Source organism: Spinacia oleracea, chromosome 3 (assembly GCF_020520425.1).
Source record: "Spinacia oleracea cultivar Varoflay chromosome 3, BTI_SOV_V1, whole genome shotgun sequence".
NCBI lineage: Eukaryota > Viridiplantae > Streptophyta > Magnoliopsida > Caryophyllales > Amaranthaceae > Spinacia > Spinacia oleracea.
Window position 1 is genome coordinate 129,910,532 of NC_079489.1, and position 17,855 is coordinate 129,928,386.

The window sequence follows — 17,855 nt, forward strand, 5'->3', positions numbered from 1 at the left end:
ATGTATGTTTTAATTATTGTTTATAATTAAATATCTTGCACTGCAATAAATCCTTTTAGAAAGGTAACAGTAAATTTCCTCGATTGGTAGTGAATCCAAGAACGATTCACGGAAATGAGAGAAAGTGAGCAATTTAAAATGTACGTTTCTTATATCGACTTTTATGGTTGTTTTCGAGTATCAAAGTCGAATGGCAAACCGATTGGTGCTTGTGAATTCAAAATACAATGTAGTTTTGAGATCATAAAGCATTGAGTTTAAACGCTCAGCTTTACCAATGGTTAACAACCTAAAATCTTTTTCCATTTAATTCTCGAATGAGTCTAGTCCCTAGACATTCGAATAGATCGATGCTTAGAGAACTTTAGAAGCTTCTTGTAAGATCATCTAGTTGAAACAAAATATTCAACATAAATTAAAATGGTAAAGAACCTTGTTGGTGACATTGGACATGTCTAACAAAGTATAAAAGTCAACACTAAAGAATTCAATTCTTAAGACTATAAGAAAGGTACAAGAAATAGGAAAACGAGGAACAAATGAAAGGAATTTACGATTCCGTTTCTACCTATAAGTTTATGTTTAAAGAGAAGTGACCTAGCAATCAAACTTCCTTGGTATCACATACCGCTTGAGGTTCTTACTTAAGTAATAACTCAAACAATGGAAGCTAGGCTACGCTAATGACCTACAAGTGGGAAATGAAGCATGCTACATTAGTTGTAGGGTCATCTAGTTTGTTTTAAGTCCTTTCAAGGCTGGAACTTAATGGCTATTTTGTTCCATAATCAGCATAACTAAATTTCTGCTTCAAACACAGAAAGACTCACATTCAGAAGAACAAAAACAATTTTTTGTTTGTTTGTTTGTTTATTTGAATAAAATGGTCAATTACAGGTTGAGTCAATATGCTTGATTAAAACAAACAACTCTTTAACAATAAAACTTTACTAGGTTCAAATCAACCCCTTGATTTGAGTTCCACTAATCTTTGGCATTGTTGCTTAGACCATATCAACAAGTTAACATTCAAAAGCTCTATTTTAATGGACTTTTGAAAGTTGATTGATTTCTAGATCATTTTAAGACAACTAGTCTTACTTGTTGAAAGTAACATAAGATATGAACTATTGTTATAACGCCTAGACAATGGAGTTCAAAGATAAAGAAATATTTTATGACTTTATTATTTCACATGGATTTGAGTGAATATAGGTTTATTTACTCAAATGTGATATAAGTTGAATCTGTTTGGCTAGTTCAAAGATTCAGAAGTATAAATCCCACTTGGCAAGAAATCATAAAGATCTAGGTTAGATCATGTTGATGATTACTTGAGACCAAATATGATCATCAATGATTGTGTGTTGTAATTTCACAATCTAGGTCCATAAGATATGGCATATCTTAGTTGGAATAATCGAAGTCAATTAGTACTTGATTCGATTAATGATGAATCATAAAGACTTTTCCTATAATTTCTAAAACAAAATGCTCAACTACCACCAAACTAAACCAAATTCGTCAAAGCTATTGAAAAGTAATTTCAAAATATCTTTTCATAATATATTTAAAGAGTTCCTAAACTCAGTGGGAGCTTAGTGTTTGTTATTCAACAAACTAAGGCCCCAAGTATAGATATATGTTTCATTGTGATTTATTCAAATGAGACACAAGGGTATTGTTTCTACCACGAATTTTGAGAACATAATGTTTGTTTGCTCGAAATAATGTCCTTTTGGAGATTCGTTTCCAAAATGACAAGTGGGAGAAAATAGACCTCGAAAGTATTCGAGGCGAACAACAAACATAAACGGAGATTCCGGAGGCTTTTCGAAGTGCTTCAGAAAACCCGAACGTATTCTTTAAGGACTTTAGAAGTGGCCTTTAAAGAATAGACATCTCTTAGAAGACTTTACAAGTGCTTCAAGGAGAACAGAATATTCAAAGGACTTTCAAGTGGCTATTGATATTCTATCCGGAGGCTTTTCGAAGTGCTTCAGAAAACCCGAACGTATTCTTTAAGGACTTTAGAAGTGGCCTTTAAAGAATAGACATCTCTTAGAAGACTTTACAAGTGCTTCAAGGAGAACAGAATATTCAAAGGACTTTCAAGTGGCTATTGATATTCTATCGTTTGATGTTCTATACCCAATAGGCATAGAGTTCAAATCACTGGAACTATGAGATTCTTCTATTAGATAGTAAAGAAACATAGAGTTCTGGTCAATGAAACTATGAGATTCTTCTATTAGATAGTGAAGAAACCTACAACTTGCAGTCAAACTATTATCATGTAGATTAATGAGTTTGTGACCTGTAAGAAAGCTATGACGAAACCAAGATTCCCTAAAATGGTTAGAGGCCATATATAGACTCAAATGTTTTAAATGGTTAGAAGCCATAAAACATACTCAATGTTTTGATGACAAAATTGAAATTTTGTTGATTTGCAAGAATAGTTTCACACCTATTGGTTGCAAGTTTGTTTTAAGGATAAAAACCATCAAACATGAAATTGTGTTCACACACAAAGCTAGATTAGTTGCTAAAAGGTTACAAGCAAATTCACGGTGTGGATTGTGTTGAAACCTCATGCATAATCGTAATGCTCAAGTCTATAAATCAAGCAATGATTGCATATTGGTACATATAGCAATTGGATGACAAAACGTATTCCTCAATCAAATGTTGGAATAAAATATGTACATGGTATGTCATAGGATTTGTGGATCCAAATAAATGCTTGAAAAGGAAAGCTAGCTTATAAAATCTAAGTACAGATTTAAGCAAGCAATTGGGAATTGGAATTGTATTTTAGTGAAGCTAATAAGTATTTTAGTTTCATAAAATGTACATGATTCTTATAGATATATAAGAAGTTTAGTGGGAGTACATAAAACTTAAGTGGTCCTATGTGTATCACACACATATCTCTCTATTGTAAAATAACATTCAAATGCTAATGACTTAGATTTGAAATTATTCATCAATGATGGACCAAGGCGAAACTTAGTACATACTGGGTATTAAGATCTATTTACAAAGATCTTATATTAATGTTTTGGATTAAGTAATGGCATTTACTAAATCAAACACGAAAGTCTCCACTGGAGATATTCGACCCATATGAATAAATCTGAGTAATGAATGTTTGAACTATGTATAAGCATTTACTAAGTTAAAACATCAAAGGATCTAAGTGAGATTCTTAACCTATATTATATGTCAAAGAACTTAGCTGTATTTAGTATCTGCTGAAACTAGACAAGCTAAAATTACATGAATAGAATTCAATTGGGAATTATTCTGCAAAAGAATTTATCATGTATGATATAATATGAGGATCGCCAAAAACATATCGTATGACTTTGGGCATGACGAACATATACCAATCTCTATTGATCTAAGTGAAGATCAACTAGATTGAGATCAAGAAAAACTTATGGTACTTGAAAAGGTACATAAGATTAGTTCTTGACTCAAGGAAATAAAGATATGCTAAATATTGATGCTACACGCATAAACACTGGCAAAGGATCAAGCAAGACCCTTTGGAGTTAACCATTGATAAGGACGAGCTATAGAGCATCGTGTTTTGAAATGGCAACATGGATTGGAGACCATGAGTTGTTGCGTGGGAAATTAAAATATTAATTTCTATGTTCTAAGATACAGCTGGAAAGTCTTCCACATATTTGTGAACTGCTTGGATAAGTAAATCCAAACAAAGCATCACTAGCAACCTATACAGTTGAAGTAAAAGTAATTATTGCCTAAGAAGCAATAAAACAGGATTGTTTAAAGTTCTTCACTGAACTTGGGTAGATCACCTATCTGCTGGCTTGATGGTTCTTCATTGAAAAATGCGTAGAACCACTCTTGAAGCAAGAAAAACGTCTGCTAACTTGATGGCTCTTCATTGCAAAATGAGTAAAACCACCATCGAAGTAAGAAAGACTAGATCACATAATAAACAAACTCGAAAAGATCTTATCATCATATCTCGAAGAACATTCGATGAAAAGGATATTAAGATTGGCAAAGCATGATAACTAAACCTATGCAACAAGTGAGAAAAAACACTTACATTGTAGCACTGGAAATCAAGCATAGCTTTGAATTCCATGAACTGTTTTAAAGATGGGTTTGAGGCCCATGGTTGTAAAACAATGGGGTTGAACATTTATCATATATGAAATGTATTCTCATATTCCATTTCATCTTGGTTTAGTATTAAATGATGAGTCCCTTCAAATTTGACGAAATATTCAAGATAGACTGTCAGGACCAGTCCTGTGACTAAGAAATGTCTATCAAGTGAACTTGAATGTCAAAGGTTGAAAATGGTCCCTAGTCGGAGTTTTCTATAAAATTGGACGCATAGAAAACGTTAGACGACTAGAATGCAAGATGACTAGTAGTTCTGTTTCTTGAACTATGTGGACATGGCAATGTCATAATCATTTGCATAGATACTTACTTTGGGAAGACTAGTATCGGACAAGACCTATGAAACTTTACTGTAAGAGATGAAAGTCTGTCATAAGTAAATTTCATTAAATTATTAGACACTAAATCCTCAATACCTGAGTGATTTGAGATTACTTGTTTGAGAACTGGTTGCTTTGACGTTGACCAACCGTCGCACCGTAAAAGGAGGCTATAAAGGCAACGCTCAGGTAATCACCTATCAAACGAAGTCTAATCTCAAGATCGCAAGATTGGGATTGTCCTCCCATAAATCGGGATGAGATGCTTAAAAGTTGTACAAGGCCACTCGGAGAGCTAGAAACTGTGAAATGCATGGCCGTGCTCGGATGAATCATAGGCTATGATTATCTGTTTATTTGATCAGTTGAACTCTGAAACCGAGGAACACCTCTGGACATAATAAGGATGACAACTCTTACCTTATGTTCAAGAGCAAGCATCGAGCGACAAAGGAATTAGGAAATGCACACTTGTCCCTAAGGACAAGTGGGAGACTGAAGGAAATAATGCCCTTGGTCCAAGTATGCATTCTATGTTAAGTCTAATAAATGCGGTTCAGTATTAATTAACAAGTTAATAATTCAGTGAGATCAAGTGAGCTGAATGCCTAGCTAGAGGCCGCTTCAGTTCAGGTGGAATTAATGATATTAATCCACAGCTTACTCTTGACTGAACCCGTAGGGTCACACAAATAGTACGTAAACGGATCAAGTATTTAATGGCATTAGATACTCCATCTATGGATATTCGGAATCGACGGATCTTGGTTTCAGTGGGAGCTGAGATCGTCACAGGCAAGAAATGAATACTCCGGAAACGATGATATTGCCGGAAACGGAAATATGGATCGTATCGGAAATATAAATATTATCCAAGTCGTAGATGTTGCCGGAAACGGAAACATGGTACGTATCGGAAAATATTATCGGAAATGGAAATATTGCCAGAATCGGAAATATTGCCGGAAACGGAAATATTGTCAGAATCGGAAATATTATCGGAATCGGAAAATAATTCCGGAAACGGAAATATTAAATATTTGTTCGAAACGGAAATTGATTCCGGAATCGGAAATATTAAATATTGTTCGTATCGGAAATGAATTCCGGAACCGGGAATTTAATCGGAAGCGTATCGTACGAATTAGCATCGGACGAGGCCTGCCGGACGAAGGCCCAGCACGAAGTCGGGCCATCGCCCAGCAAGCCAAACGCGCGCCCAGCCAAGGCAGCGCCCAGGCCCACCGCAAGGCAGGCCCAGCGCGCGCCAAGGCCATGGCCTCGCTGCGTGGGCTGCTGCTCGCACGCACACGCATGGGCGGCCCTCGTGGCTGCCGTGTGTGTGTGAGTTTGTGTTCATGCATGATTCCTAAAACTATTAGAGTTAGTATATGATTAAATTCCTATTCCTAAAAGGATAAATTAATTAATTAGAGTTCTTGTAGGATTCTAAGTTTAATTAATTCGTATCCTACTAGGATTCCAATTCCCTTTCCATAACTCTATAAATACGTGCCTAGGGTCACATATTTTAAGAGATCAATTCAAGTATTCAAAGTGAGTTTTGAGAGAAAAATTCAGTCATATTTCTTACCTAAGAGTGCCGAAAATTCTAGTACCTTAAGGGCGATTCTAGTTGGTCAATCTTAAGGCGGATCCGGACGTGCTGTGGACTATCTACGGAGGGACGACACTTGGAGTCCTAAAGACTTGTTCTTGTTCGGTTCGGGCGCAGCTAGGGAAGGCACGCAACAAAGAGTATGCATCTAAATTATGCTATATGATTATGTGTAAATAATATGTATTCCTGGCTAAATGGTTGTTTCCGCATGATTTATGAATTGTCATATGTATCATAACCTAACACCGACACCATGGTGGATGCCGTCACGCCGACTTGAGATGAGGTGACTTGGGCAGCCATTGTAGCAGCAACGGTCGCCGATGTACCTGCAGAAAATGTTTGATTTGGAGGGGGAGGCAGCCAACTCGGATTCGAGCGAGGCTGGCTCGGCAGCGGCTCAAATTCGCGGATCTGTTAGAGGATCGGGCCTCCGGTTCGCCAAAAGGTACATGGAGGGGATGGTCCGGGGCGACGTCGAGGTCCAAGCGGCGGCTCAGCCCAGAGGTGTCTCGCCGGTATTGGAACCTAGACCCGGTGGCGATTGAGGCGGCGAATCGGACTTGGGAGTGCAGTACCTCGTTTTCCTTTTGGAGGATGTTGATGCGCTGCTCCATGGCTTCAAACCGACGAGTGATGTCGTTCGATGAACTAGCATTTCCGGCCATGGCGATTCGAATGAAATTATCGAGCTGCTTTTGATTGTCAGCCCCATGGGCGCCAAATTGTTTTTGGAAAATTCTACTTAGAGCCGAACTTGCCTTGAGGATGGTGCTAACAATCGATTGAGCAATATAATTAAGAGTAACGAGAGTAAGTCGCAAAAGCATGAAATGAGAGTATTATTACTAGTGAGAATTTCGTATCTCTAAACTGATTTTATAGGCTTTACATGATGATTTGTAACGTTTAAGTACTAAATGCATATAATTAGACATTAAATAGGTAATTAGGGCTGTTTGGAACGGCTTGTAACCGCTGCCCCTTCCTTAGCCGTTGTGAGCAAGTTGGAAGGATGCTCTGTCACGCCTTGCTGGCAGCCATGTGTGTTCCACTTGGCATATCTGACCATGTCACCAAGAGGGTATTTTCCCCCTAACAGTATACAAGAACAAGTATCAATTTAATAACTCCATCATTAAATTATCACATAAAGATCAATATTAATTAATTGAGGGAAAGAGAACGCCAAGGGTCGCATGTAACCCTTGAAAATGGCCAAGTAATTAAGATGAGTACAAAATATCCCTAGTGTGCACACCCTTCACTAATTGACTATGGGTCTCCGCGACGGCGCACCGATAGAATTAGGAGGAAGACTAAGCAGAAATTTTAATACAGAATAACAGAAACATAATAGAAGTCTATCGGGTCTCCACTAAAGTGCACGGATAGAACAACATCTAGAAGGGTAACTTGTTCCTAACCCTTACGGGCTTTTCTCTCTAAGATTACACTTTACGTAATTAGTATTTTAATAAGGTTCAGACACGTAAAAAACCAGCTCAAGGATCCAAAAGAAATACAAGTAGTCGTTAGAAACCATAACCACACTTAGAAATCAACATTGTCCTTTATTACATCAACTTATTCCACTAACCCAACTCATATCGGAGAGCTTTGCATACTCTATCAATCTATTACTACTATTTATAAACATTCATAGTTAATGTCCAAAATCACACAATACTAGGTACTTCAGATTAAAGAAATATAAATCGGATACTCATTATTATAAAATTAATAAGTGTAACACTTCAAAATAACATTTATATATATATATATATATATATATATATATATATATATATATATATATATATATATATATATATATATATATATATATATATATATATATATATATATATATATATATATATATATATATATATATATATATAGGGGAGGGATCCGGTAAGAACACCTCCTTAGGTAAGAACACTTCTTACGGTAAGAACACTTTTACCTCTCCATGTTCTATATTTGTTCAAACATGTTCAAAATTTGTTCAACCATGTTCAAAATTTGTTCAACCATGTTCTATATTTGTTCAATCTTGTTCTAAATTTATTCAACCATGTTCTAAATTTATTTAATAATGTTCTAAAATTTCAAGCTTATGTTCTAAATTTATTCAACCATGTTCTAAATTTATTCAACCATGTTCTAAATTTATTCAAGAATTTTTTAATTTTATTCAACCATGTTCCAAAATTTTAAGTTCATGTTCTAAATTAATTCAAGCATGTTCTAAAATTATTCAATCATGTTCTAAATTTTCAAGCTCATGTTCTAAATTTGTTCAACCATGTTCTAAATTTATTCAAGCATGTTCTAACTTTATTCAACAATGTTCTAAATTTAGAACATGAGAACCTAGTCAACACATATACATATATACATGTTCTAAAATTTCAAACTCATGTTCTAAATTAATTCAAGCATGTTCTAAAATTATTAAACATGTTATGAAATTATTCAAGCATGTTCTAAATTTATTCAAGAATGCTTTAAATTTAGGAAAATTTGTAATTATTAATCCAACCTTTGCCCGATTTTCTTTAATTAAGCCTACTTATGCGATATTTCTAAATAATCCAACCTTTATGACCCAACTACTATTATTAAGCCTAACAAGTTACTAACCTGCTATAGGCGGTATTCACCCTTACATGACATATAACAATTATAATTTTTTTTATTTTTTTCCCCTTATTTTCTTTAATTGCTATTTTAAGTTTCGTTCCTCTCTCCTCTGTTATTTTCTGCTTCATCTCTGCACTCCTCTCCATTATTTCTCTTCTACCTCTTCTCCACCATTGTCGATCCCTCATACGGTCATACCTCTCCATTCGAAGTTCATCAAAAATAATCAGCAATTGCAATGGCTGGGGTAAAGCAATTGCCTGTTGGATCTGGATCTTCTTCAAGTTCAAGGTTTTTTTTCTTTCTAAATTTTCAACAAGACCACAATAACCAACATCCCACAACATAAAAAGGAACAAAAACGCTAAGGTTCGTAAGTTCACCTTCAATTGTACGATTTTGAAGACGAAATTTGAATGCGCGTGGATGAAGTCACCTATTTCCACAAGAAAATCGCTGATGATGTCATGAACCAGTACAATTGTGGTTGAAGCAGCAGTAATGGAGGAGAGAGGAATTGAAACACGGTACAGAGAAGAAAAGGGTTAAGGGTTTTTTGAAAAAAAATGAAATCCTTGTTTAGGTGGCAAGTGATGATGACGTGTCCAATATTTTAGGAGGGAAACCAACTTTAGGTTGTCAACGTTTTTAACGTTGACTTTGTAGCAGGTAACCGGTCATCTAGGCTTAATAATAGTAGTTGGGTCATAAAGGTTGGATTATTTAGAAATATCGCATAGGTAGGCTTAATTAAAGAAAATCGGGAAAAGGTTGGATTAATAATTACATATTTTCCTTGACTTTGTAGCAGGTAACCGGTCATCCAGGCTTAATAATAGTAGTTGGGTCATAAAGGTTGGATTATTTAGAAATATTGCATAGGTAGGCTTAATTAAAGAAAACCGGGCAAAGGTTAGATTAATAATTACAAAATTTCCTTAAATTTATTCAAGCTTTCAGCATATTCTAACTTTATTTAACCGTGTTTCAAAATCAATTCAAGCATGTTCCAAAATTATTAAACATGTAATAAATTTATTCAACAATGTTCTAAATTTATTCAACAATGTTCTAAATTTATTCAAGCATGTTCTAAATTTATTCAATCATGTTCTAAAATTTCAAGCTCATGTGCTAAATTTATTCAAGCATGTTCTAAATTTATTCAACGATGTTCTAAATTTTTTCAACCATGTTCTAAATTTATTCAAGCATGTTTTATATTTATTCAGCAATGTTCTAAATTTAGAACATGAGAACCTAGTCAACACATATACATATATACATGTTCTAAAATTTCAAGCTCATGTTCTAAATTAATTCAAGCATGTTATAAAATTATTCAAGCATGTTCTAAATTTATTCAAGAATGTTTTAAATTTATTCAAGCTTTCAGCATGTTCTAACTTTATTTAACCGTGTTTCAAAATCAATTCAAGCATGTTCAAAAATTATTAAACATGTAATAAATTTATTCAACAATGTTCTAAATTTATTTAAGCCTATTCTAAATTTATTCAACTACGTTTCGAAATTTATTTCAGCATGTTCTAACTTTATCCAAGCATGTTCTAACTTTATTCAAATATGTTCTAATTTATTCAAGTATGTACTAACATTATTTAACAATGTTCAAATGTTATTCAAGCATGTTCTAAAACATATTAAAGCATATTCTAAACTTATTATAGTATGTTCGAATTTTTTCATTTTTCAAGATCCGAGTACATTTTCTACAAATGTATTTCGACCGCAAACAACCAACAAACCTAGTCCTCCAGTTCAACCACTAAAACTGAATCTCGCAACCTTAGACCAGTTCAGCCACGAAATCACTAAAAATTCGAAGAATCAATTGAGAATGTGTAACACCCCGACCTCTAATTCAATTATTTAATCATAATTAGCAGCGGAATTAACCTAATTCGGTCGGGACATTACCCGCCGTAACTCCCTCTTGGGAATTACAAGGCAACTATCAATCATAAGCTATTTAAACTCCAAAATTCACATAATCATCCTTCTCAATTCCTTAATAAAAGTACGAAACTTAATCAAGAATCTTTATTTAAACTTGTTACAACTTAACATTAACTTAGGTGAACTTGGTAATAGTGAAATCCTCACCACTACTCATTTCCGTGGTCCCCAGCAGTACCTAAAACGGAAATCAAAACGGTGAGCCGAAGACTCAGTAACAAGTTACCCTAGCATAGTAACATCATTTCAATTCATTTTATTTAATAAACAGGGAGAATAGAATATAGTAAAACATTTAATAAATCAATATTTCAGAAGCATCATTTCAAAAACATCATTTCGGGAACATTAATTTCAGGAACGTCATTTCAGGAACATCATTTCATTAATCTTTTTCCTCTTAACAGAATTATTCTGGTCGTCATTACTTTACAGGGAAAACATGGTAGGACGTCTCCTACGAACAGGGGAAGCCAGTGCTTCATAACAGGGAGAGTCAATGCTCCATAACAGGGGAAGCCAGTGCTTCATTTCAGGGGGAACCTTGGTTCCATATCAGGGGAAGCCAGTGCTTCTTATCAGGGGGAACCTTGGTTCCATATCAGGGGAAGCCAGTGCTTCTTATCAGGGGGAGCCTGGGCTCCATATCAGGGGAACTTGACCAGTTCTTACACTTTCATTTATCATGTTTACATTTCTTTTAATAGAACATTAATCAGGAAAATATTAATCATTCAGGGTGGTTCAATAAACCATTAAATCTCGTTATTTCATAAAATCATTTCTTTCAGGAATAATAATTCATTAAATCAATACTTTGCATAAAGCTGCATTATCGTAAAACAATTCAATCAAATCATACTTGTAATCCCGCAAATCATAAAACATCATTATAAAACATCAATCATTCATAACATCATTCATAAATACATTTCGAAGGGATTGCGGGTACTAGCAATAACCGTTACCTCAACCGTAGTTTTTATACTTCCTGTCCGATGGATCGTCCTTCCTGAGCCCCGAGTCCAATTTCTTTCAAAATATTAAATTATCGAATTAGTATTAAATCGACATATAATTCTAAAATCAATATTTTATAAATCATAGTTTTTATAAGTAACAAATTTATAAATAACGAATTTTAATAAAATATAATTCCGAAATTTAACGAAAATATTTTTATTAATCGGACTTTCAATCAAAACATACTTATTTATTCATAAATCGTTTTTCATGAATATTATTTAAATTTCCATTTTTGTAAACTAAAGCTAGTAATTTACTTTAGTAAAATCGATAATCAAACCTGAAAAGTAATAATGATTTATTAGTGAATAATCATATCATAAAAAGAAAATATTAAAACATCAATATGACTAAATTAAAAATCTGAAATCAACCATTAAATTTTAACTCACCCAAAAGCCCAACTAAATGGCCCAACTTTTTAGAATTGGGTTTGAGGAAAGAAAAATCAAGATTTCACTTTGAAATCTGATTTTTGGTTTCCTGAGAATGGAAACACGAAGCAGGGGGGCGAAACAAAGAAGGGCACGGGGAGGAAGGGGAGGAGGGAGCAGGGCGGCCAAGGGCTCGGCGTCGCCGGATTGCGCCGTCTAAGGCGATGGTGGTGGTGGTTTGCGGCGGAAGAGCACGAGGGGAGGAGGGAAAGACACGAACGGGGGAGAAAACAGGGGAGGGGGTGCGAACCGAGGAGGAGACCGGGGAGGGGATCTTGAGGGAGGAAGTGAGTGGTTCTGGGCAACGGCTCGCCGGGGTTTGGGGCGGATATTGATGAAGGTGGTTGGAGTGTGGTGGTGTGGTGTCGGTGGTGGTGTGCAGCGGGGCAAGAAAGATGGGGGCAGGGGATGTGCGTGGTGGTGGTGGGTTGTTTGCGACGGCCGGGAAATAAGGAGGTGGTGGTGCGGTGGTTACAGGCGACAAAAGGGGTGGTTTGCAGGCGGCATTATGCCGGAAAAAGGGGCGAAGAGGGTGGCTCCATGGCTGAGATTTGCAATTTATTCAAAGAGAAAATAAAATGGTAATAAACTCTATTGTTTTGATCTTGAAATTCAATGGTGAATAAGATGTTGGTGGCTGATTGCTTGAATCAGAGAAGAGAGAAAAGGGAAGTGAAATTGGTCTCTTGTGTTGAAATTGTTTTCTGAAATTGTTGAATTTGTAAAGGATAAAGTGGAAGGAACAAACTTGGTTTTTGCTTTGAATTTTGACTGAAATGAGGGAAGAAGGAAGGAAGGAAATTTCCTCCTTCTTACTTTGTACGTGGGGAGCAAGGAAGAGAAAGATGCCAATTTGTTCCTTAGGGGCATTTTGGTCATTTCACTTAGTTAGGCAAGATTTCTGAAAATTGGTTTCTATTTTTAGGAAATTAATTTGAATAGAAAAATTAAGTTTTAAAATAATCCTTTATAAAAATATCGTTAACGAAAAATAAATTTAGTTTTCGAATAAAATAAGAACGTTCCGAAATTATTAAAAATCCGAAAATAATTAACATTTAAAAAAAAGGTCGTTAAGCTCGTAAATATAAAATTAAATTATGAATTGAAAAAAAACAAATCGTGTAGCAATATTAAAAATTCAAGCGAAATAAAACTTCGTTAATTAAAATAAAGTTCGAATTTAAGATTTAAAACGTTTTTAAATTGAATAATAATAATTAAGCATAATTAATCGAGTTTTAAAAATTCAGGGTATTACAGAATGCCTATTGGAAATTCGATTTCGAACAATCGATTGAAATTTCCACCGCGAGCAGCGATTCGATTGGAAGTTTCCGATTGAAATTGATTGGAGGAGGAAGGAGGAGGATCGAACAAACTTACCGAAGGAGGAGGAAGGAGGAGGATCGATTTCGATTTCAAACACCAGCGTTGAAAACAAATCCTTCTTCGCAAACCAAAACCACAATCACCGGCGATTGAATTGCTGCGGCGGTGAGAGGCGAGGCCGAATGTTGGTGGTGTTCGAAAAGGAGACAGAGAGGAATTGAAGAGAGAGAATGAGCGCCGGTAATAATGAAAACCGCCGCCGGTGGTTGAATTTTTGTTTGAATTCGTTCGATTTCTTGCGAGCACCGGCGGCGGAAATCACTCGCATTTATTCGCATATCTGATCGCGTCCACCAGCAACACCGTTCGATATTTTTAACAGATTTCGTTCAGTTTTGTTCGATTTTGATCGAAATCGAGAATGCCAGAATTTGCGATTGAGATAATTGGAGGTGGAACGTGTTCTTACCGGATAATCGCGACGCCGCCGGATTGCTGCGATGAAACCACCACCGCGAGAAGTGACCGGCAAGCAGAAACCGGCAAGCGGCTGGTGGTGGCTACGACCGGAGAGAAATTGAAGAGAGAGAAAGGGAGGAATTGGAGAGAGAAACAGTGGAATCCGAAATGAAAAAATAAATGGCGTGAAATAATAATTTGGGGTATTTGTTAATAATAATTACCAAAATGTCATTACCAAATAGTGTTCTTACCGTAAGGAAGTGTTCTCACCGTAAGAGGTGTTCTTAAGGGAGCCCCTCTCTCTCTCTCTCTCTCTCTCTCTCTCTATATATATATATATATATATATATATATATATATATATATATATATATATATATATATATATATATATATATATATATATATATATATTGAATCGAGATCTGGTGAGAACCACCCCTTACGATGAGAACCTACCTTATAATGAGAACCTCTAAAAGTAAACACAACATCATAAAAAGTAAACACATCGAGTAAAAGTAAACACAATATAATCAAAAGTAAATACAGTATCGAGTAAAAGTAAACACAACATCAGAAAAAGTAAAAACAACATCGAGTAAAAGTAAACACTATATAATCAAAAGTAAAAATAACATCGAGTAAAAGTAACACAAGATCAGAAAAAGTAAATACATTATAGAGTAAAAGTAAACATTAGATCAGAAAAAGTAAACACGACATTGAGTAAAAGTAAACACAATATCAGAAAAAGTAAACAAAGCATCGAGTAAAAGTAAACACAAAATCAAAAAAAGTAAACACAACATCGAGTAAAAGGAAACACAAGATCAGAAGAAAAAAAAAAAAACATCGAGTTAAAGTAAACACAAAATCAGAAAAAGTAAACACAGCATCGAGTAAAAGTAAACACAAGATCAGAAAAAGTAAACACAACAAACCTAAAACATTTCATACGAAAACCCAAAAAATCATGCAAAATTTCATACGAAAACCAAAAAAAGTAAGATTCAATTACCTGAAGAGGAAAATCGTAGATAAACTTCAAAATAATTGTGAATTTTTTTTCACAAATCCGAACTCATGAAACGAAGAAGAGAGAAAGAGAGAGAAAACTGAATGAGGAGAGAGAAAGCTAACTGAAGAGAGAGAAAGAATTATGGGAATCCCTTGTGTGGAAAGGAGGTCATTCAGCGACGTAATTTACCAAAATACCCTTAATGAGCTGATTTGAGACGTGTGATTGAATTCATCCGACGGTTATAAGAGGTTCTCATTATAATTCTCATCTTAAGGGAGGTTCTCACCAGAACCTGGTCATATATATATATATATATATATATATATATATATATATATATATAAACTCACATCGTATATCTCATATATATACACAACACTTAAACTCCCTATCACATAATAACACATAAACACATCCAAAATACTTTTTCTAATGGGACCTAGAGATGATGGACATTAGAGATTACATTTGGTGCGCGTACTTCAAACTAGTAGTTTCCTTGCGTCTTCTCTAAGTAGTTTCGTCTATGATTAAACAAAAATAAGTAATACAAAATTAGTGTACGGCTAGAACCTAAATGAACTGTTAGTATCCTAATCTTGCTCGTATAATCCTAATTGCAAGTTTTTACGCTAAAGTAACCAACCCACCTTAATCATTAAACCCATTTTATATGACAAAAAGAAAATTAGTGGCACTAAGTGGATGAAAAAAAAAATTAAGAAGTACGTAAATAAGTAAACTAAAGTCAACTGTAGCAATAAAACATTGATTTATTCATCATTAAACAAGAGGAAAACAGAGCAAGCCCTTGCTATTATTTTAGAATTAAGAATCGGACATGACCGAGAACATAAGCTCTAAAATTGTAAAAGTTCTTATATTTCTAGCTCGGAAGTATTATCTAGATAAAAGCAATCGTTTTAATTTTCTAAAACTTATGGAGTATAATAAAAGTGAAGAAGGACGTTAAGGGTTTCAAGAGAAACAATATAAGGCAAAATAGGGGAAGGAGGACATCATAAGTCATGCTCAAGATTTGAGTTGAAGGAGGTGATAATCCATGACTTACCGGAGATGAAGGAATACGCTTGGAGATGATGACGGCAAGAAAACAATCGAGGGAGGAAGGAGGGTTTGAGGGTCAACAATTGCGCACGGGAGTTTTTTTTTTTCTTCTTCTTACAATAGGCTATTAATAGCTTGGGTAGTATTAGGGTTTAATTAGGAGACTTAATTTCTAGCAATAAGATTAACAAAATTGAAAATCTGTTTTTATAATTTCTAATAAAAAAATCATTAAAACCTTTATTTTAAATTGTAAGTTCATTTTTAAATTATCAAATAATTTATTAGAAAATACCCAAAAATTTGGGGTATTGCAATTACTGCAGCGGCCAGCGGGCCACCATTCTCTTTCTTTCTTCAATCGTTTCATCCCTTAGAGGATCTTTTTGGGCACCGTCTTTTGCAACGCAACGATAGTTGGCCCTCTATCTCGTACTAAAAAGTGTGGAGGTTCGACTCCAACCCCAATCATTAAAAAATCCACCAAAAAAGACTAGGAAAATTTGGTAATATTAATCCAACCTTTGGCCGGTTTTCTTTTATTAATCCCACCTACGACATATTTTTTAATAATCCCACCTTTACTACCCAACGACTTTTATTAGGCTTAAGTGACCGATAACCGGTGAAAAAATCATCGAGATGGTGATGAATTGATGATGATGAATGAATATATCAAGAGAGAGTACTTCCACGTAGGGACATATTACCGCCTACAATAGGTTTATGACGTGTTGGGCCCAATAAAAGTCGTTGGGTGGTAAAGGTGGGATTATTAAAAAATATGTCGTATGTGAGCTTAATAAAAGAAAATCGACCAAAGGTTGGATTAATATTACCAAATTTTCCAAAAGACTATGATAAAAAAGAAGAAAGATAAAGAGGGATGCGGCGACAAAATGATTATAGATTTGACGATAGAAGAGCGACGGAGGAGTAGCTAACAGAGTAGGCGGCTACGGGAGAGAGGGGCATTGGTGGTGGTTGAATGTTGAAGAAAATGGGTAGCTAGAGTTTTATGTGTGTTTTTTTTATAATAAAATAGATCAGTTTTTGGGGCTCGAGCGATGCCCTTGGTTACTACATTAACAACATTTACATTTACTTATAGTAATTTTTTTTTTTTTGCAATGATAACATGAAATATGTAATAGCTTAGTGGTAAAAGCTTTATTTTTTAAACTTAAGGTTAGGGGTTCAAACTTTATGCAAATAATGTTTACATAATTTTATATATATGAATATTACATGGAGCGAACGACCCCCAAGCGGAGTGTTACATATAAAGGTGTGAAATCGGGTCACCGGATGGATTGTAGGTTGACCCATGACACTTCGGGTCTATTCGGTTCGGGTCAAGTTTGGATCAAAAGTTATCGGGATCAGATCGGGTTTGGGTCGGGTCTATTCAGTTCGGGTCAATTTCAGGTCAATTGTTTATCGGATCCGAGTAAATTTTGGCTTGGGTCAAGTTCGGTTCGGGTAAAAAATGGACTAGGTGATCTCGTGTCGGGTTCTAAGCGGGTATTTTCGGGTCAAACTCGGGTCAGGTAGACTTTGGGTCGGGTAGACTTTGACTCGGGTCATTTCAGTTCGGGTCAATTCAATACCAGTTTGATTTCAGTTCGGGTCATTTCAGTTAAATCTCGGGTTAAAAATTTGTATCATTTATTTGTTTGTTTTTAATTAGCTTAATTTTTATTAACATGAACTAAGTAGGATATAATAGGTCCACAAATTTAAGGTTTAGTATTTCAATATTTTTC

At 35.0% G+C, this 17,855-nt stretch overlaps 1 long non-coding RNA gene across 1 annotated transcript; it reads right to left on the minus strand.

Annotated features, from left to right (window-relative positions):
- Positions 1-10,457: 10,457 nt before the first annotated feature.
- Positions 10,458-16,244, minus strand: LOC130470517 (uncharacterized). Its single transcript, XR_008931028.1, has 3 exons — positions 16,094-16,244; positions 11,712-11,775; positions 10,458-10,921 (listed from the first exon to the last, which is right to left on the minus strand). It is a non-coding gene; the product is annotated as an uncharacterized lncRNA (long non-coding RNA).
- Between the last annotated feature and the right edge of the window lie 1,611 nt (positions 16,245-17,855).